The 21,395-nt window shown below is 39.8% G+C and overlaps 1 protein-coding gene across 1 annotated transcript in view; it reads left to right on the top strand.

Annotated features, from left to right (window-relative positions):
* The window catches only part of dntt (deoxynucleotidyltransferase, terminal), a 118,898-nt gene that overhangs the window by 55,557 nt on the left and 41,946 nt on the right, over window positions 1-21,395 (top strand). The gene's annotated exons all lie outside the window — the stretch shown is intronic.

The following is a 21,395-nucleotide window of genomic DNA, read 5'->3' as shown; positions in this document are numbered from 1 at the left end:
CATCTTCACTCTGCTAAAATACACTGCTAAAAAAAAATAAAGGGAACTCTTTAACAACACAATATAACTCCAAGTAAATCAAACCTCTGTGAAATCAAACTGTCCACTTAGGAAGCAACACTAATTGACAATCAATTTCACAGCTGTTGTGCAAATAGACAACAGGGGGAAATCTTAGGCAATTAGCAAGACACACTCAATAAAGGAGTGGTTCTGCAGGTGGGGACCACAGACCACTTCTCAGTACCTATGCTTTCTGGCTGATGTTTTGGTCACTTTTGAATGTTGGTGGTGCTTTCACACTCGTGGTAGCATGAGACGGACTCTACAACCCACACAAGTGGCTCAGGTAGTGCAGCTCATCCAGGATGGCACATCAATGCAAGCAGTGGCAAGAAGGTTTGCTGTGTCTGTCAGCGTAGTGTCCAGAGCCTGGAGGCACTACCAGGAGACAGGCCAGTACATCAGGAGACGTGGCGAAAGGCCGTAGGAGGGCAACAACCCAGCAGCAGGACCGCTACCTCCACCTTTGTGCACGGAGGAACAGGAGGAGTACTGCCAGAGCCCTGCAAAATGACCTCCAGCAGGCCACAAATGTGCATGTGTTTGCACAAACGGTTAGAAACTGACTCCATGAGGATGGTATGAGGGCCCGACGTCCACAAATGGGGGTTGTGCTCACAGCCCAACACCGTGCAGGACGCTTGGCATTTGCCAGGAAACACCAGGATTGGCAAATTCTCCACTGGCGCCCTGTGCTCTTCACAGATGAAAGCAGGTTCACACTGAGCACATGTGACAGACGTGACAGAGTCTGGAGACACCGTGGAGAGCAATCTGCTGCCAGCAACATCCTGCAGCACGACCGGTTTGGCAGTGGGTCAGTAATGGTGTGGGGTGGCATTACTTTGGAGGGCCGCATGGCCCTCCATGTGCTCACCAGAGGTAGCCTGACTGCCATTAGGTACCGAGATGAGATCCTCAGACCGCTTGTGAGACCATATGCTGGTGCGGTTGGCCCTGGGTTCCTCCTAATGCAGGACAATGCTAGACCTCATGTGGCTGGAGTGTGTCAGCAGTTCCTGCAAAATGAAGACATTGAAACTATGGACTGGCCCGCCCGTTCCTCAGACCTGAAACCAATTGAGCACATCTGGGACATCATGTCTCGCTCCATCCACCAACGTCACGTTGCACCACAGACTGTCCAGGAGTTGGCGGATGCTTTAGTCCAGGTCGGGGAGGAGATCCCTCAGGAGATCATCCACCGTCTCATCAGGAGCATGACCAGGTGTTGTAGGGAGGTCATACAGGCACGTGGAGGCCACACACAATACTGAGCCTCATTTTGACTTGTTTTAAGGACATTACATCAAAGTTGGATCAGCCTGTAGTGTGTTTTTCCACTTTAATTATGTGTGTGACTCTAAATCCAGGCCTCCATTGGTTAATAAATTTGTTTTCCATTGATGATTTTTGTGTGATTTTGTTGTCAGCACATTCAGCTTTGTACAGAACAAAGTATTCAATGAGAATATTTCATTCATTCAGATCTAGGATGTGTTATTTGAGTGTTCCTGTTATTTTGTTGAGCAGTGTATAAAAAATAGGTGTTAATTTGTGAGTTAATCACAGTTTGAAATAGTGCAAATACCTCCAACCAAAACTTGTAGATCTCAGTATATTCCATACAGTTCTCTAAAAACTATATAATTCAGCAGAACCAAACCTTTCAGCAAGACTGTTTTCACACACAGTGAAGGTTTTAGAAAGCTTTGACAGGAAAGAGATGCAATCAGAAACACATTCGTTCTGTACTTTAACTTACATAAAATATCTTGCACATCAGCAGATGATGCAATGTATGAACTTAGCAACAAATCTTTAAAAACATTTATTGCAAATGAGTGAGTGGGTGCAGGAGAGAGCTATTTTATTTTACACTTTGCATTCAGACACATTGTTTCATTATCAACACAAACCCAAAGAGTCTTCTTGAGGAGTTGTTAACATGTTTTTTTTGCATTCTGTCCTTCCTCTCAAGCAGCGTCGATAGATGCTGCTCAGTTGAATAGAACCAGATTGTCAGCACCTTTCCCAGAACATCTTTGGTGTTGATGTGTGAAAATGGGCTTGAGTTTGTTACAAATCTGTTCACAAGCCATAGTGCTGGCTCCCAAAAATAATACAGCTAAGTGCTAATTGTGTTTGATGCTCAAATGTTTGCTTCAGGCATTTTTTTTGTTATTTTCAAACTGAATAGCCAATTTCAACCCAGAATGTGTGATAGTTACACAAAAATGTATAACTTTTACAATATAAAATTTAAAGACATCAGACCCTACTTTTAAATGTTCATACAATCATTTCTTTAAAGATTTTTTAAAGCTATTTAGAGTTTCTAAGCAGTGACATTTTGGGGTCCATTTGGCCATCTCCAATCAAATATCCTGAATGCATAATCACTTTTTATAACTGCATGGATATATTTTACTGGAGAACTTTCAATGATATGTTAAATGAAGCTGACCAATTTTCAACATTTGTAGCATATTCCTATTGGAACTTTTCATTTAATGTGAAGGAAATGACAAGAGAAATCTGGGTTTTGGCACTTTAATTGTCTAAAATTCAAAGAATAAAAAAAAAATATGGCTGAATTTAGTAATAGATTATGTACAATTGGTTATATCACAAACCTGTAGGAGAGCTTTTAAGGCCCACAGATGGCTCTGGACAGTCTTTAATGGAAAATGGGTCCTTTAATCAAATGTGGGGAGGATGGAAAAGTAGTTGAAAGGATGAAAGAAGAAAGGAGAACATAAATTTAGAAGGTAGACAGCTGATGAAAGCAAGGAGAAAGCCATTAGAAAACGGTGAAGTGAGAAAATGTGTCAACTAAAGATTAAACATGGGGAAACATGATTTTTATGTTTATGTTTACCTACACTTGATGTTTTAATTAATGTATGCATTAAAATGATAATTATTTGCTTGTAATTTTACAGTAATGTGACAAATATCATTGTGCCACTGGGGTGTCCAATTTAAACTCACTGCATACAAGCACATTTCTCTAAGTACACTGAAGCTGGGACTTAATTGGAAATCAGCAAACAATGAAGCATTTTTACAATAAACTGTTTAGGACTTAAGCAATCTGTTGAAGAGAACCAACAAAGCTTTTCTGTGTTTTGTTCTCTTTATGATGCTTGAGTCTTGTCTAAGACTTTTTTTCCATAAGATGTTTGGCTGGGTTAAAGTTTGGTGGTTAGAAATCCCAAAGGATTCAATGCCTTGCAAAATTATTAATATACCTTGAAATTTAAACTGAAGCAAAAATGCTACATGGTTTAATTCTTCTTTTACAAACAAAAATCTGAACAATCTGGCAGGCATTTGTATTTAACCCCACTGTGTCAACACTTTGTAAAACCACTGTTTGTGGTAGTAACATCTGCAAGTCTCTTGTGGTATGTTTCCACCAGCTTTGTACATCTAGAAATGTTCTGCATTCCTCTTTAAAAAAAGCCCTCCAGTTTAGCCAGATTGCATGAAAGCACACATGAAAATCTTCTCAGTTCGTTTAAGGTCTGGACTTTGGGAGATGAATATGGCTTGATGGAAACCACGTACCCTGTGATGGTAAGTTTAGGGTCTGGTCTTGCCAGAAAGTAAACCTCCACTCCTTCTTCCAGAATTGTTCCCTATTTAGTTCCCTCCATCTTCCTATCAGCTCTGCCCAGCTTCATTCTCACAGCATGATTCAGCCTCTACCATATTTTACAGTGGTGATGGTGTGTTTAGGGTGATGCGGAGAGTTAGTTTTACACCACATATAGCGTTTTGCATGAGGACCAACAAGTCAGATTATGCTGTCATGAGACCAGTGCATCTTCTACACATATTTGCTGTTTCCACTACAGGGCTTGTGGCAAACTCCGAATCAGGAATTCATAGTGCTTTTTTTACATCATTGGCTTTCTTTATGCCGCTCTTACATAAAGGTTACATTTGCAGAGCGCACAACTATAAATTATCCATTCAACAGATTCTCTCCACCTGAATTCTGGGTTTCTGATGCTCCTCCAGAGTTTTCATGGGCCTCTGGGCTGCTTTTCTGATTGAGGCTCTCTTTTTGTTTGTCTAGTTTTTCACATCAGATGAACAGCTGTTTCTTGGTGAGTTTGTGGTTGTTCCATATTATTTCTATTTCAAATGATGGATTGAACAGAGCTCTGTGATATGTTCGAAGCCTGGGATATTGTTTTATATCCAGCTTCAAACTTCTCTCCAACTCTCTTCTTGACCTGTCTGCTGGATTCTTGGGTCTTTATAAAGCTGTTTGTTGAATAATGTTCTTTAACAAACCTCTAAGGGCCTTAAGATTTGTATTTGTAAAATAAATGAAAAACAAAATCCTGCATTTATTTTGAAAATGGTGTTCTACTTTTGTTTAGCAGGTCACACAAGAACCCTAAAAAAGTTGGTGGTTTTCACCTGACAAAATGGTAAAAAGTAAAAGAACTATTGATACTTTTGCAAGTATCAGTATTTGAACTGCCCATAATATATATATACAGTACAGACCAAAAGTTTGGACACACCTTCTCATTCAAAGAGTTTTCTTTATTTTCATGACTATGAATATTGTAGCTTCACACTTAAGGCATCAAAACTATGAATTAACACATGTGGAATTATATACTGAACACAAAAGTGTGAAACAGCTGAAAATATGTCTTATATTCTAGGTTCTTCAAAGTAGCCACCTTTTGCTTTGATTACTGCTACGCACTCTCTTGGCATTTGTTGATGAGCTTCAAGAGGTAGTCACCTGAAACGGTTTTCCAACAGTCTTGAAGGAGTTCCCAGAGATGATTAGCACTTGTTGGCTCTTTTGCCTTCACTCTGTGGTCCAGCTCACCCCAAACCATCTCGATTGGGTTCAGGTCCGGTGACTGTGGAGACCAGGTCATCTGGTGCAGCAACCCATCACTCTCCTTCTTGGTCAAATAGCCCTTACACAGCCTGGAGGTGTGTTTGGGGTCATTGTCCTGTTGAAAAATAAATGATGGTCCAACTAAACGCAAACCGGATGGAATAGCATGCCGCTGCAAGATGCTGTGGTAGCCATGCTGGTTCAGTATGCCTTCAATTTTGAATAAATCCCCAACAGTGTCACCAGCAAAGCACCCCCACACCATCACACCTCCTCCTCCATGCTTCACGGTGGGAACCAGGCATGTAGAGTCCATCCGTTCACCTCTTCTGCGCCGCACAAAGACACGGTGGTTGGAACCAAAGAGCTCAAACTTGGACTCATCAGACCAAAGCACAGATTTCCACTGGTCTAATGTCCATTTCTTGTGTTCTTTAGCCCAAAAAAGTCTCTTCTGCTTGTTGCCTGTCCTCAGCAGTGGTTTCCTAGCAGCTATTTTACCATGAAGGCCTGATTCACACAGTCTCCTCTTAACAGTTGTTCTAGAGATGTGTCTGCTGCTAGAACTCTGTGTGGCATTGACCTGTTCTCTAATCTGAGCTGCTGTTAACCTGCGATTTCTGAAGCTGGTGACTCGGATGAACTTATCGTCCGCAGCAGAGGTGACTCTTGGTCTTCCTTTCCTGGGGCAGTCCTCATGTGAGCCAGTTTCTTTGTAGCGCTTGATGGTTTTTGCGACTAAACCTGAGGAAACTTTCAAAGTTTTCCCAATTGTTCAGACTGACTGACCTTCATTTCTTAATGTAATGATGGTCACTCGTTTTTCTTTACTTAGCTGCTTTTTTCTTGCCATAATACAAATTCTAACAGTCTATTCAGAATCAGAATCAGAATCAGAATCAGAAAAGCTTTATTGCCAAGTACGTTTTTGGACATACAAGGAATTTGTTTTATTCAGTAGGACTATCAGCTGTGTACTGTATCCACCTCCTGCACAACACAACTGATGGTCCCAACCCCATTTATAAGGCTTGAAATCCCACTTATTAAACCTGACAGGCCACACCTGTGAAGTGAAAACTATTTCAGGTGACTACCTCTTGAAGCTCATCAACAGAATGCCAAGAGTGTGCGGAGCTGTAATCAAAGCAAAATGTGGCTACTTTGAAGAACCTAGACTATAAGACATATTTTCAGTTGTTTCACACTTTTTTGTTCAGTATATAATTCCACATGTGTTAATTTATAGTTTTGATGCCTTCAGTGTGAAGCTACTATATTCATAGTCATGAAAATAAAGAAAACTCTTTGAATGAGAAGGTGTATCCAAACCTTTGGTCTGTACTGTATGTGTGTGTGTTTTGGCCATTTTACTAATCAACCAATGATATGCTCCTAATGTTAAGTCCCATTCTCAAGTAAGACATAGCCAATTCTAATTTTTCCCAATGCTCTCTATACATATGATGAGTCTTTTTCATGATATTTAAAAAATAGTCCATAACCTGAAAATCTGGGCCTAAAATGTTGCACAGTTAGCCCAGCCTTAAGGTGTGATAACTTTAATTCATTCATTGTAGCCAACTTCTAAATTTAGGTGAATTAATTATCAGTCAGTACATTTCATATCCCATTAAACATAGTCTTTAACCAACTAAATGTCAGAATTACAGATTTCACATTGTTCAATATGGACCTTAAATGTTTATCTTCTACATCAACGAACACAAGAGTAACAAAGTCTTTTTTGCCATGAAAGTTAAAACATGTTTCTGAGCATGACATCCCGTCCAAAGCTAAAAACTGATATTATGGATACATGCAGTGTAGGCCTGAAAATATGAGGGATTTGCTAATTGTTGCAATGTTAACCACTATTAGCTATACAGGCTGACTTATTTTACCCAGTATTATACAATCAAACACTAAATACAGTATTTGAGGTTGGAAGGCCTTCTTACCATCACCCTAATCTTTCGTTCCCTACATTTGGTTCAAGTCAGGAGTCTGGCTGGGCCACTCCAAAGCGTTTGTTATTTTAAGTCAGAAAGACTTTAAATCTAAATATGCCAGGAGTATGCATAATTTTTGGCTTAAATGTAAACAATGACTTTAAGTTTAAATTAAATTTATGACATAGTTTTTTAAGGCTAAAAGGCTGCAGCAACCCGAGTTTGCTGATTCCAATGTTTGATGCAGGTGTAAGATCATATGCTTGTCTGCACTGAAACAAGTTTTTACCAAAAGAAGCTTCATTTGTAAGAAAAATGCTGCCTTAAAGCTATTTCATACTGCTAAATAAAACTTTGAGAGCCAGCATAATTTATATTGAATTGTATAGTATGAACCTCAGCACCAGAGACTATAAGGTAGAGAAGCAGGAGCATTATTTTCAGTGAACACTGTCCTATTCATAATTGGAGAGGGTTATAACAAGAGATAAGTGCCTCATAGACCTGCACTGTCTAGCTACTCTCTTCTTTTTGTCCTCACTGGATTTAAAAATAAATCCCTCTATCCTCATTCCCTGTTTCAACCATACCGCCTTGTGTCTGCACCCGATCAGAAGTCTATCCTTATGATAATTACCTCCTACTTACTGTCTGTTATCACAGGTAACTCTCATATTCTACAGCCAATTCCATTTACTGTAGGGAGACAGAGCAGGATGAAGGTGTGAAAGCATGTGTGGATATGTGAGGACAGCGAATTAGATGGAGAGGGCAGGTGTTAAAAAGGCATTCATAGCCTAAGAAAGGACAGCGTGATACAACTGGAAGCCTTCTTCTCAGTGGGGCAGGTGAAAAAGGGATGAAGAGAGGAGGAACTGCTCTGCAGGGAAGAGAACAAGAGAGATAGTGATTAAGTGGAGGTAGCAAAGGTTGACTTTAAGTCGTGTAACCTTGTCATCTGCAATCGAGCCCCCTGGGGCCATCGTGTCTTCACTCATGCCTAATGTCATAGGCAGGCCTTACAAATCCCTACCCCACCCAGTCCATCCAGTTCCACTTGTACAGCTCGAAGATAAAAATACTTCCATCTAAAAACGTCCTTGTAAAAAGGGGATCATAATTTTTGCCTGCCCCTTCTTCTGCTGATATTCAGGAAGCATAACTTGGGGGCAGAGGCAAGGTCAGCAAGTAACATCTTTAGCAGATAGATGAGTTTCAGCTTTGTCCTACTAATGGTAATGGAGATACAAATGATGCCATTGATCATCTTTGTCTCTAATTACTGTATAAGCTCTACTGTATTTTCTGAAGTATTATCATTGTATGCTCCCACTCAGCTTTGGGTTTCTTTTTTTAGGTTACATATTTGGTCATTTTTTGGCTAGTAGTAAAACGGATACATTCAGAGTACAAAAAACAGTGTGTTTAAATTCATGACACATTTTCTGAAAAGGTCAACAGTGATGTTGGTGAACTAGAGAATCAGGCAGATTGAAATTTGTCAATTTACCCATGATCAACTCGGACTGATGATCTATAGGTTAAATACTAAAAAAGTTTTTTTTTTTCTCCAATTCATTAGAAACACAGACACAAAAAACACTGTTTTAGAGCCTTGCCCCCCCAGCTGTCCCCCTACTTTTATCTCCCTAAAATACTTGTAATTACTAATCACTTGTTTGTCTAAAAGCCTCTTACAGCCTTCAAATTAAACATTAATTTACCAATTATTTACCAAAAATATATAATATATGTTTGTAGATATAATTTCAGGCCCCTGAAAAACGTAGTTACACCCCTACATCAAACACTCTATGGCCACACACGCGTGTCTCTCAGGCACATTAACGAGGTCTGCAGCCCAGCAGAGTGGAGCAAGGTTTGTCCAGGTGATGTTTTAACATATAATTATAAAATCAACTTAAGTTTGCAATGAATGTAACGGCTGCTGAAGTGGCCGACGTTCACAGTGTGATATGATTATTAATTATTTGGCAACAGTGACTCACTGGCATGTAATTTCTAAGAGCGTTGGCATATTTCCCTTGTTAGTTTAACATACAATAAGCACAATAACTGTTAAGGAAAAGTTTAGCTATGAAGAAAATGTTTGTGTTTGCTTTTTTAGGGACTGCAGTCTCACTGACGACTGTATATGATCAATATCATAGCAATGGGGCACAATTAAATCAAGTTACATTCGTTTGGTCAGATAGGGAAAATAATAAATTGGCTGCAATGAGAATCCGTTTTCTAAATAATGCACACTGCTTGTGTGACCTGTGTCAATGTCATTTCCTGTTTCATATTGTTATAGACTTCTTGTGGTAATAAGGGGTCTAGTTTTTCTAAATCTTGATGCTTGCAGATCACAATGAAAAGGAAATTTAAAAGTGGAGACATTTCCAGCTTCTTTGGCAGAAAGGTGAGGGATGAAAAAGAAGAAGAGACTGTGATATTTGAGGACGGAAGAGTGATAGAGACCAAGAGGGTCACAGGTGAAGGTGGCCACTGAAAGTACAGGTGAAGAAATGAGTGAAGATGAGGAAGATGATGTTAGTGTCGTTAGATAGTCAAGACGTTAGAGATTTGTATATTTATATATGTCAATTTATAATATAATTTTATGTTATAATAAAAGCAAACCCTACAACACAGAAACACAGTGAAAACTGTATTTGACCATTCTGATTGTCAGATCAATTAACTTTAATGAAGAGGTCCAGCATTGCCGCCCTGCATTTAGAATTTTCTAGATCCGCCACTGTAGCAACCACATGTACTTTGTTGCCCTTTTTTCTTGTTCATGATAAATCGGAGAAACGTTAGGGATTTAAACTGTTGTGTCTGTCAAAGAAAGTACAGGACAATTTACTAGTATGTCTTGTTTAAAAAATAAAAAAAATGAAATCAGCAGGTCAGACCTAAAAAATACTGGAACTGGTACAGGCCAACACAACCCTTATTGGTGCATCTCTATGGTGTACCTCAAGGTTCTATATTGGGTCTTGTTCTTTTTAGTTTGTATCCTAATGATTTTGTAATATATGTCAGATATGCAGATGACACTGTAGTATATTTACATGCAAAAAATAGCAAAATCGCACAGAACTGTCATTTTTATTGGTGAATATCCATAACTAGTTATGTAACTTATGTTTGCATCTCTGTATTGATAAAACTATGCATTCATTTTTATAGTCTTTAAATATCCAGATCCAGAGCTTATATAGGCAGGGGAAAGAGTGTTGAGAGTATTTGGGTGTAATAATGGATTCCAAACTTAATTTTAAAACATAGGTAACAAATAAAAAATAATAATAATTCAAATTGATGTCATAAATTTTAGACATTAAAAACATTTTACCTAGTGAGGCTTTGCAGAGACCGAATGCCATGATTTTGTCACAACTGTATAACCATTGGGGCAAAAACAGGATGGACTATGCTACAATCAATAACTAATAACTATGTAAGCAAATTGAATAAAAAGTAAAACATATACCATGACTGTAGAGTTTAATTATACATAATCTTTGGAAACCTGGATTAAATACTCAGATATTTCACAATTTAGCATGGTCTGGTCCCTCCTCTGCTAAATAATTTCATCAAACACAATCAAAGCATGTCAGTGAGACTGTAAACAGAGACGACTGTTGGATCTCTCACAGGAAAAGTGCCTTTGGGCAGTCATCTTTCTTTTGTTGGGCAGTTCATACTGGAATGCTGTACTCACTGGGTTAACACTTTTAATTTAAAAGGCTTCTTCTGATGTCAGGAGGGAGTGCATTCTCCCTCCAAGGCAGTTATCCACATTTATAAAACAGTGGTTGGTAACTAATCTGTGAGATTATATTTAGAATAGTGATATGTTGACCATGTGTTTTTGCTTTCACTTGTGTAACATTTTTCAGTATTTTGGAATTATGTATTTTAATCATTTTTATACACTCAGTCTGCCAGGTACCTCATCTATATATTTAGCCCTATGCCTAAATCTGAAACATTTACATAATAGACTAAAGTTGTTGATTAATGTGCATGGTCTGTTTTAAATGGAGAACAAAAATAAAAATATTTTAGTTAACTGACAAGAGACAGGACCTAAATAAAAGCTGGACAGGAACTACTACTTTGGCACACAGTTACACACAAAATATTCCACTTTCATTACAGTAATCAGCCTCTTTAGTTCTGGCAAATCTTTGATTCAAAGCCATAGCCCAGTTCAAACAGCCCTGGCTAACGCACACTAATCTACAACTCGAAGGCAAGTTTTTAAGTCTCCCTATTTGTGAGTCAGAGGGAATTCGAGATGAGATCAGAGCACCTCACGGGCCATCGATAACATATCGCTCGTCCTCCGGATGCAGGTTGCTGCTGTGGCCTCGTCATACTCCCTGAAGGAAGGGACCTTGGGAACTAAGCGAATAGAAATTGTAACAGCGTAGTCTTTAGATCACTTTTTTAGAAGGCTTGTTTACTTGACTAATGTTTTTTTAAACCAGTGCTCAAAGAGAAAGCTTTGGGGAAAAGATTATCTTCCTGCCGTCTTCCTTTATAATTCTCTGTGTAAACAGTTCTGGTAGAATAACCTTTCTCTCAGATGTCGTCTAGCGTTACCTGCTGTGAGTGAAATGATTACAGGGAGCTGTTGGGCTAAACAGGCCTTGGAACTGCTGAGATAGGGGGACTTCATGAGATCCTTTTTATGGTGGATTTGTTAGTGAATGGGCCTAAGACTGAGTTAGAAAGAGCTTGATACTGAACTGTGCAGTGTGGTATATGGAGACAAAAAGGTGAAACCTCAGAACTAAGTAATCCAGTGGTTTTTGACTTCTATCCCTAATCTCTTGTGGCATTGCTAATGTTTCATAGCTTCTACTGTATCTACTGTATCTGCTGAATATTCTGTTTAGTATAACATATACGAATGATTTTTATGATAGGTGAAATGTTCATTTTGGGAAGAAATGTCATTCTAGATATCTGAAATGTGCATTTTTACAGGGAAGAATTGATTTATGGGTCTTTTGGCACAAAGATCTTGCCTGGGACTGTAATTGAATGTTAAAATGTCTTGGCAAAGGCAGTGAGCTATGAGCTTTTTTTGGTCGGTATACATGAGATGAATACTACAGTATAGAAAAAAGAGGTAGAAAAATAGAGACATGGTTGTCGTTGTCAGATACAAACCATGTAGAACCCTCAGCTTATCAGAGACAGCTTTACTTTGTGTTCCCAGAGCGAGGACTAAAGAAGAGGAGGAAATATTTAGTTTGTCTACTCCTCAGCACTGGAACCAAGTGCCTGAAAACCTGAGATGTGCAGAGACTGTTTGCCGTTTGAAACAGGATAAAGACATTGCTGTTTACTGTATCTTGACCATAAAGGATAATGATTTCGTTATTATTTCTATCATGTTACAGCTTTTTATTGGCTTAAATTTTGACATTTTAATGTTTTTTTTTATTTTGATGTGATTCTGCCTCATGTTTTTCTGCTTTTATGTGATGTGATAGCTTCTCTCTTTGATGTGTTTGATTTTTCTTTATCTTTATTCATTTGTTCTTCCTATAAAGCACTGCCTTTACGAATAAACCTGCCATGTAAGTATTTAAACATATCAGATGATATTTATGCCTGTAAATCATATGTATAAGAAATGTAATTTCCTCTCTTTGCTTCACTTTCTTTGAGTGGTTTGCTAACCAGTCAGTTTTCTTTCCCACTGTAAGTGAAGTGAACCAAGGTTTACTTGCAATCACATTGAATACCAGAATTCGCTTGTTTGGTCCACATCTGTTTGAATGAGCTTTCACACCTGCTCGAATGAAGCAGACTATCAGATAAAAAGAGAATGTCTGGTTTGTTTAAAGCAGACCAAATGGCTCTGGTGTGATAGCGACCTAAAGATTGGAAAAGACTTATAACTATAGGGTGCTGGTTCTTCTTCCGTCAGAACAATGGTGTTGTGACTATGAATCTGAAAATATTAATATTAATATTTAATATTAATAATTTTATCAGAATCAGAATCAGAAAAGCTTTATTGCCAAGTACGTTTCTGGACATACAAGGAATTTGTTTTGGCGTAGTCAGTGCAATACAATACAAATTGTGTCAGTGTGGTTTCCGGGCTTTGTTAACAAGGCTGGTGGCAGATGGGAAAAAACTGTTCTTGTGGCGTGAGGTTTTGGTCCGGATGGACCGCAGCCTCCTGCCAGAGGGGAGAGTTTCAAAGAGTCTGTGACCGGGGTGGGAGGGATCAGCCAGAATCTTCCCTGCCCGCTTCAGGGTCCTGGAGGTGTACAGTTCCTGGAGCAACAGTAGACTGCAGCCAATCACCTTCTCAGCAGACCGAATGACACGCTGCAGCCTGCCCTTATCCTTGGCTGTAGCAGCGGCGTACCAGATGGTGATGGAGGAGGTGAGGATGGACTCAATGATGGCTGTGTAGAAGTGCACCATCATAGTCTTTGGCAGGTTGAATTTCTTCAGCTGCCGCAGGAAGAACATCCTCTGCTGGGCTTTCTTGATGAGGGAGCTGATGTTTGGCTCCCACTTGAGATCCTGGGAGATGATGGTTCCCAGGAAGCGGAAAGATTCCACAGTGTCAATTGTGGAGTCACAGAGGGTGATGGGGGCAGGTGGGGCTGGGTTCTGCCTGAAGTCCACAACCATCTCCACTGTCTTTAGAGCGTTGAGCTCAAGGTTGTTCTGGCTGCACCAGTCCAACAGATGGTCCACCTCCCATTTGTACGCGGACTCGTCACCATCAGAGATGAGTCCGATCAGGGTGGTGTCGTCCGCAAACTTCAGAAGCTTGACAGACTGGTGACTGGAGGTGCAGCTGTTGGTGTACAGGGAGAAGAGCAGAGGAGAGAGAACACAGCCTTGGGGGGAACCAGTGATGATGGTCAGGGAGTCAGAGACGTGCTTCCCCAGCCTCACGCGCTGCTTCCTGTCAGACAGGAAGTCAGTTATCCACCTACAGGTGGGGTCGGGCACACTCAGCTGGGAGAGCTTCTCCTGTAGCAGAACTGGGACGATGGTGTTGAAGGCAGAGCTGAAATCCACAAACAAGATCCTGGCATAGGTTCCTGTGGAGTCCAGGTGCCGGAGGATGAAGTGAAGGGCTAGGTTGACTGCATCATCTACAGACCTGTTGGCTCTGTAGGCAAACTGCAGGGGGTCCAGGAGGGGGTCAGTGATGTCTTTTAGGTGTGAGAGCACAAGGCGCTCAAAGGACTTCATCACCACAGAGGTCAGGGCGACGGGTCTGAAGTCATTAAGCCCTGTGGTCCTTGGCTTCTTGGGAACAGGGACAATGGTGGAGGACTTGAAGCAGGCTGGCACATGACAAATAATATTTTGGTCTGTTAAAGGTTGTCCTGTGAATACCAGCCCAGTAAGGCAGTGGTAATAGGACAAAATCAAAAGGGTGAGCCAAGCTCTGACATTATTGAACAGCATAAACTCTGCACACATGGAATGAATTCACACAATTTCTTAAAATACAAGAATTTATTAACAAAAATAAGTAAACTCAAAGTCAAACATATTTCAATCAACAAACTCTTTACTATGCTAAAACAATCCAACTAAACTACCAAGCAGAATTAAAGAATAAGGAAGATTAATGGGCTATGTACAATATAAACAAGTTGATTAAAGATGGTTAAAATCATGATCAAAAGAGTGATGCAACATTACCATGCAATGTTTATGTTTGAGAACCAAGGATTATCTTGAAGAATCTGGAAATGGAGTTAAGTTAGTCTTGGAACTAATTTAAGCAATAATCAGCATACCTTTAGACAACCATTCACAATGCAAGATCAGATAAAATATTGTTTTAATAAAATTATATTTTGGAGAATGATCTGCCGAATAAAATCGACCTTCTGGATGACTAATTCTCAACGGTGTCTCATTAGCGGCCTTTATTTATTGAAATAATATTTGAAGAAATATTATTAAGGAAATATTTTTGGAAAATAGCCAAATCTTTCTTGGGAAATGGGGCTTAATGGTGTTTCATTAGCTTTTAGCAGTTAAAGCTAACAAAAGAAGCTGATAGCTTAGCACCAGAATCAAACACACACCTTTAAAATACCATTAATAAAAAGGGTTAAAATGCATAAGCGCGGACGACGCGTTATGATCAATCTTCTGTGTTTAAAATCACCCTTCAAGTAAAGTTTGTCTTAACTTTAAAAACACACAAACACAGAACACAAAACTGAGCATGTGTGCTGCAGATAGCCTGCTAGCACTAAGACAGCTGAGTTTCACACAAACCAAACGTCATAAAATGAAAAACGTTCAGATCATAAATCTTTCTTTATTACTCTGCCCAAACACCTAAACTCATATGAACCGTGCTGAGGAGTTGTCCGGGCGACGATGAAGTTTGAAGAAACCTCTGTAAACAAAAGGGTTACCTCCTTAGCTGCGGAGAGTGGCGGCTGTTCTGTCGGGCCACCAAACTGCACGTTACCGTAACCACGGTGATGTGGCTCCTGTTGTCCTCCTTTCAGACCAGGAAAACCGCTCCACTCGGCTTCGTAGAGACCGCGTCTCTACAGGGAATTCTCTGGAACATAGTTTGCTTCTGCAGGCCTCAGAGAGAAAGTCAAGCCAGGCTTGTACCTTAATTCCCGTTCATGAATGAATCTCCCAAATACACAGACAGTATTTCATTCGTACTTAACTTAATTTAGTGCATATGATTGATGATCGTATGACACTCTCGGATCCAGTTGAAGAGTTATGTCTGTTTGCCAGCAAAGAGACATTAGCGTGCTGTCTGTCTGGCCAGCCTCGCACGGAGTCTGGGTGGGAGAGATCGGACCATTGGGAAGGTGGGGGTTTTATGCGGGCAGTGGCATCATGGGAAGTCCGCTGTTACCCCCCTTCCCCTGGAAGTCAGTTAAATGCAATTTATTTTGAAAGTTCCTGAAAAGTCTGTACCGGAGTTTTCATGTTGCAATCCATGGCTGTTGGTCCCAACAATGGTCTTAACCATACAAGCAGAGCTACAATAGAAATATTTACATTGAAGCATATTCATTTGTTAATGGTCCAGCCAAAGTCCAGACCTAAATCTAACTGGAACCTTGGGGCAAGAACTGAAAATGTATGTTTACATATGCTGCCTATCCAGATTGACTGCAGCTAAGCTTTTTGCAAAGCAGAATGGGCAATTGTTTTGTTTTACAAAGACTGAATACAAATGCATCAGAGACTTTTTACATTTTAATTGGTGCACAAACTGTGGAATCATGTGTTATTTTCCATACACATCACCATTATGTGCAATCCTTTGTTGGTATATTATATAAATCACAGCAAAATGCACGGGTTTTTGGTTAGGTGACAAAATGTGAAACAATTCAAGGCTCATTAATAATTTTGCAAAGCGCTGTATTTTCTTGATACTGCATAGAAATATCTTTATGTTTCAATAGGATGGGAAATGCCCTATATTTTTAGCCTTAGGCGTAGGTCTGCTGCCTTTTCCCTTAACTTGTGTGCAGCTCAGGGGGATTTTAATTTTAGATTTGTCAGTATTTTTGTGCTTTTATGCTGTCATCCCGGCCTCATTTTAGTGAGTACTTTCAGTACCTTCAGCTACACTATTACTGAACATTAGGCAAACTTTAAGAATCCAAGTCCTCTCCTATTATTGGAAGGTGAATGGTTATCTGTAATTGCAGAGAGCGAGTTATCAGGGATGCAGATGAGGGGTGACATCAAGAATTTCTCCCTACATTTGCACAAGAAATGAGTCCATTTTATGAAGATATTTAAAGAAGGGAAAGTAAAGAGAGGCTTGCTGGTTACTTTAAGGTTTTCCTCTTCCCCATCTGTCACTCAAGCTTTTCCAAACTGCCACTGGATTTCTCATTGCCTTCTGAGAAACGTTATTCCTTTCTGGTGACCTATGCTCAGGAGCAGCAATTCACGCTATGCTGACAAGGTGTTAAATGTTTTGTAATTACCCTCTCTCATCAGATGAGTGAGGCTGCTTCCTGGATTTACTTCCACAGTTATTGGTCTTTGAGGAGAATGAGGCAAATTTATGGGCAGTGTGAGGGAAGTAGTATCCCAAACAATCACAGTGGGCACTGGACTTAAATTGAAAATTTGTAATCTAAAGTGCACTAACTCTTTTGGATCTCGGAAAGACCTTAATCTTCCAGGGAGCATCCCTAAGGAAATCAGTCCATTGACTTGTTTTATTTAGCCTCAATCTAACTCTCCCACTTTGTGCTCAACTATGCCCCAGTTTTCTTCTTTAGGGTATAGCATTTTCATCTCTAAAACATTTTTTCAGCTGTAATTTATTAGTGTCTCAACAGTCTAACATAATGTTTGACTGAGATGTACACTGCTTAGAATAGAAATGGCAGAACACCTCTACTGATGTCAAATACTACTGTGGTATGGATTAGACAAAATCCCACTTCAATTCAAGCTTTTGCACACAGGTCCTGGTTTAAAAATCAAATAAAGTTGGTTTTGTGTACGGTTGAAAGCAGATATTTACATACAAGACAAATACCCACATAGCAAAAGAGTTCTGGCCTAGTTGTGGTCCACACAATGCAGTTACACTTGCCCAGCATACCCCAAATAATGATGGCTCTTTGGTGGCCCAGTTAAGGTTTTCCAGTGGAGGGCCCACACACAGGCCAGTACAACACCAGCCTAAAACATAGTGGTGGTTTCAGTACTGGCACCAAATACCATCCTAATATACTGTATCTCACAAAAGTGAGCACACCCCTCACATTGCTGTAAATATCTCATTATATATTTTAATGGGACAATACTGAACATGTGACACTTTGATACAATTTAAAGTAGTCAGTGCACAGCTTGCATAACAGCATAAATTATTGAAAGTGGTTTATAAATGAATGGCTGCATGTTGAGATATTTAGAGGGGACAGCAAATTTACATTGTTATGCAAGCTGTGTACTGACTACTTTACATTGTATCAAAGTGTCACATGTTCAGTGTTGTCCCATGAAAAGATATGATAAAATATTAACAAATATGTGAGGGGTGTAACTGTAACTATTACACATTCTGTAATAAGGCCTTGTTTCCTGTTTACAGAGTAGTTTATATATATATAGGAGAATTATTGTCAACAAACCCAATATTTATAGATGGGTTTTTTTCTTGAAAACATATGTCAAACCTCTTGGCAAAACCAGATAAAAAAGAAGAAGAAAAAACAAATGGCCTGCAGCAATGACATCCACTGGATAAATTAAAGTTAGTTTTGCTAGGAGAAGAGACAGGAGATCAAAGTTTTTGTAAAAATCCTCTGGGGATGTAATTCAGAGCAAATTTCATACCAGTTATTCCAATAATTATTGATGGTTCTTCTGAAGTGAAAAGCTGTCCAACTGGTCTTCACCATCAACAACAAACATATTCAGTCTAGATACTTGCACTCATTTACAGGCTATCACAGTTACTAAGAGGATGTTCAGACTTCATCTATATTCATCAGCACTCACAGGAAAAAAACAGGGACAAATTAACCTCAACATCACAGCGTCCACTTGTCAACGAGACTTCATCCCTGGTGAATTTTACTCCTTCCTCAGTTCGCTACTTTAAAAAGGTAAATATCCAGCCTTGTTTAAAGAAACATAACTTTAATGCAACCATTTTGACCACCTCTGGGCTTGTGTCTGAGATGCATTTTATCTCCAAGATTAGTCTCAGTCTGGATCTGAAGCTAGCTGAATTGCACCAATATTTTCTAGGAAAGCAGCAGTTTCTAACCAAAAAAACTTTATTTTCTCATCAGCTGAAATTTTACAGAAGTATGAGAATTTCAGTCAGATTGGTGTTTAGTTTTGTTGTTAGAAAATATGGGAGTAGGCCTGAGTTGGTATGAAATCCTTACGTAATGAGGAATAAATAGACATGCAGTGCCCATGGTAATTCTGGACGAGCTGCAGAGATCCAAAGCTCAGTTGGTGAAATCTGTCAATACTACTGCCATTAGTCTTGAATTTCACAAATTTGACTATGCAAGAGAGGCCAGAGGAGATCCTATTTGTAAATTGTCACATGTCATGTGACAGTAACGGCAGACACCTGGAAGATGGAGCTCTGGACAGATAACACCAAAACTGTACTTAAACATTTATATGCTAGAAAACTAACTTTGCATCACAACTTTGGTGAAACATGGAAGAAGCAGCATCATCTTGTGGGGATACTTTGCCCAGCTGTGGCAGAGAAGGTGGACAGTGCTGATGGGAAGAGGAATGGAGCTAAAGTCAGGACAGTCCAGCTGGAAGACCAGTTGGATGCTGCAGAGGACTTTATTCTGGGATGGAGGTTCACATTCCAGCAGGATAACACCCATAAATATGGTTTCATTGTAATATAGAATTACAATGAAATGGTTTGGATCAAAACATATTCATGTGCTAGAAAATCTGGACACAAATCTTATTGCGAATTTGTGACAAGACTTTAAAATTGCTGTACACAGATGCTGTCCAACCGATCCATCTGAGCTATTGTGAAAAGAGGAATTTGCAAAAAGGTCAGCTAAAGCTTTGGAAAGCTGGGAGAAACATATGCCAAAAGAGTTGCTGCTGTGTCTGCAGCAAAATCTGGTTCTGTAAAGTATTTTAAATGTACAAATGCTTTGGCATGCCACTGTCAACACTAAAAGTATTTCTGTTCTGATTGCTCCTGCCACTGAATTTTATATATCCCGATAATGAATCCAATAATAACATGTAAATAGTGTAAACTTGTTTTTTATTATACTTTCAGAATATATTCGCTGCATGTAATTGGTCAGGTTTACATAGAAACTCAGTTAGTTTAAATGAGCCTGATGTGTGTTGAGATATTTTGAGAGGACAGCTAATTTACACTGTTATGCGAGCTGTACACTGACTACTTTACATTGTATCAAAGTGTCATATCTTCAGTGTTGTCCCATGAAAAGATATAATAAAATATTTACAAAGATGTGAGCGGTGTAACTATAACTATTACACATTCTGTAATGAGACCTTGCTCCCTGTTTATAGAGAAGTTTATATCTATAGTTCTTAGCTGCAAGTTTCAAAAATACTATATCTGGGAGAATTACTGTCAACAAACCCAACATACATACATGTTTTTTCTTGAAAACATACGTTGAACCTCGTGGCAGAAACTAAAAGTATTTCTGTTCGGATTGCACCTGCAAGTGAATCATTTACAGGGGTTGGACAATGAAACTGAAACACCTGGTTTTAGACCACAATAATTTATTAGTATGGTGTAGGGCCTCCTTTTGCGGCCAATACAGCATCAATTCGTCTTGGGAATGACATATACAAGTCCTGCACAGTGGTCAGAGGGATTTTAAGCCATTCTTCTTGCAGGATAGTGGCCAGGTCACTACGTGATACTGGTGGAGGAAAATGTTTCCTGACTCGCTCCTCCAAAACACCCCAAAGTGGCTCAATAATATTTAGATCTGGTGACTGTGCAGGCCATGGGAGATGTTCAACTTCACTTTCATGTTCATCAAACCAATCTTTCACCAGTCTTGCTGTGTGTATTGGTGCATTGTCATCCTGATACACGGCACCGCCTTCAGGATACAATGTTTGAACCATTGGATGCACATGGTCCTCAAGAATGGTTCGGTAGTCCTTGGCAGTGACGCGCCCATCTAGCACAAGTATTGGGCCAAGGGAATGCCATGATATGGAGCCCAAACCATCACTGATCCACCCCCATGCTTCACTCTGGGCATGCAACAGTCTGGGTGGTACACTTCTTTGGGGCTTCTCCACACCGTAACTCTCCCGGATGTGGGGAAAACAGTAAAGGTGGACTCATCAGAGAACAATATATGTTTCACATTGTCCACAGCCCAAGATTTGCGCTCCTTGCACCATTGAAACCGACGTTTGGCATTGGCATGAGTGACCAAAGGTTTGGCTATAGCTGCCCGGCCGTGTATATTGACCCTGTGAAGCTCCCTATGGGCAGTTCTGGTGGAAACAGGAGAGTTGAGGTGCACATTTAATTCTGCCGTGATTTGGGCAGCCGTGGTTTTATGTTTTTTGGATACAATCCGGGTTAGCACCCAAACATCCCTTTCAGACAGCTTCCTCTTGCGTCCACAGTTAATCCTGCTGGATGTGGTTCGTCCGTCTTGGAGGTATGCTGACATTACCCTGGAGACCGTGGCTCTTGATACATCACAAAGACTTGCTGTCTTGGTCACAGATGCGCCAGCAAGACGTGCACCAACAATTTGTCCTCTTTTGAACTCTGGTATGTCACCCAAAATGTTGTGTGCATTTCAATATTTTGAGCAAAACTGTGCTCTTACCCTGCTAATTGAACCTTCACACTCTGCTCTTACTGGTGCAATGTGCAATCAATAAAGACTGGCTACCAGGCTGGTCCAATTTAGCCATGAAACCTCCCACACTAAAATGAC

Source organism: Girardinichthys multiradiatus, chromosome 22, assembly GCF_021462225.1.
Source record: "Girardinichthys multiradiatus isolate DD_20200921_A chromosome 22, DD_fGirMul_XY1, whole genome shotgun sequence".
Taxonomy (NCBI): Eukaryota; Metazoa; Chordata; class Actinopteri; order Cyprinodontiformes; family Goodeidae; genus Girardinichthys; species Girardinichthys multiradiatus.
Note: the sequence above shows the minus strand (reverse complement) of the source record. Positions and strands in the feature narration are given on the sequence as shown.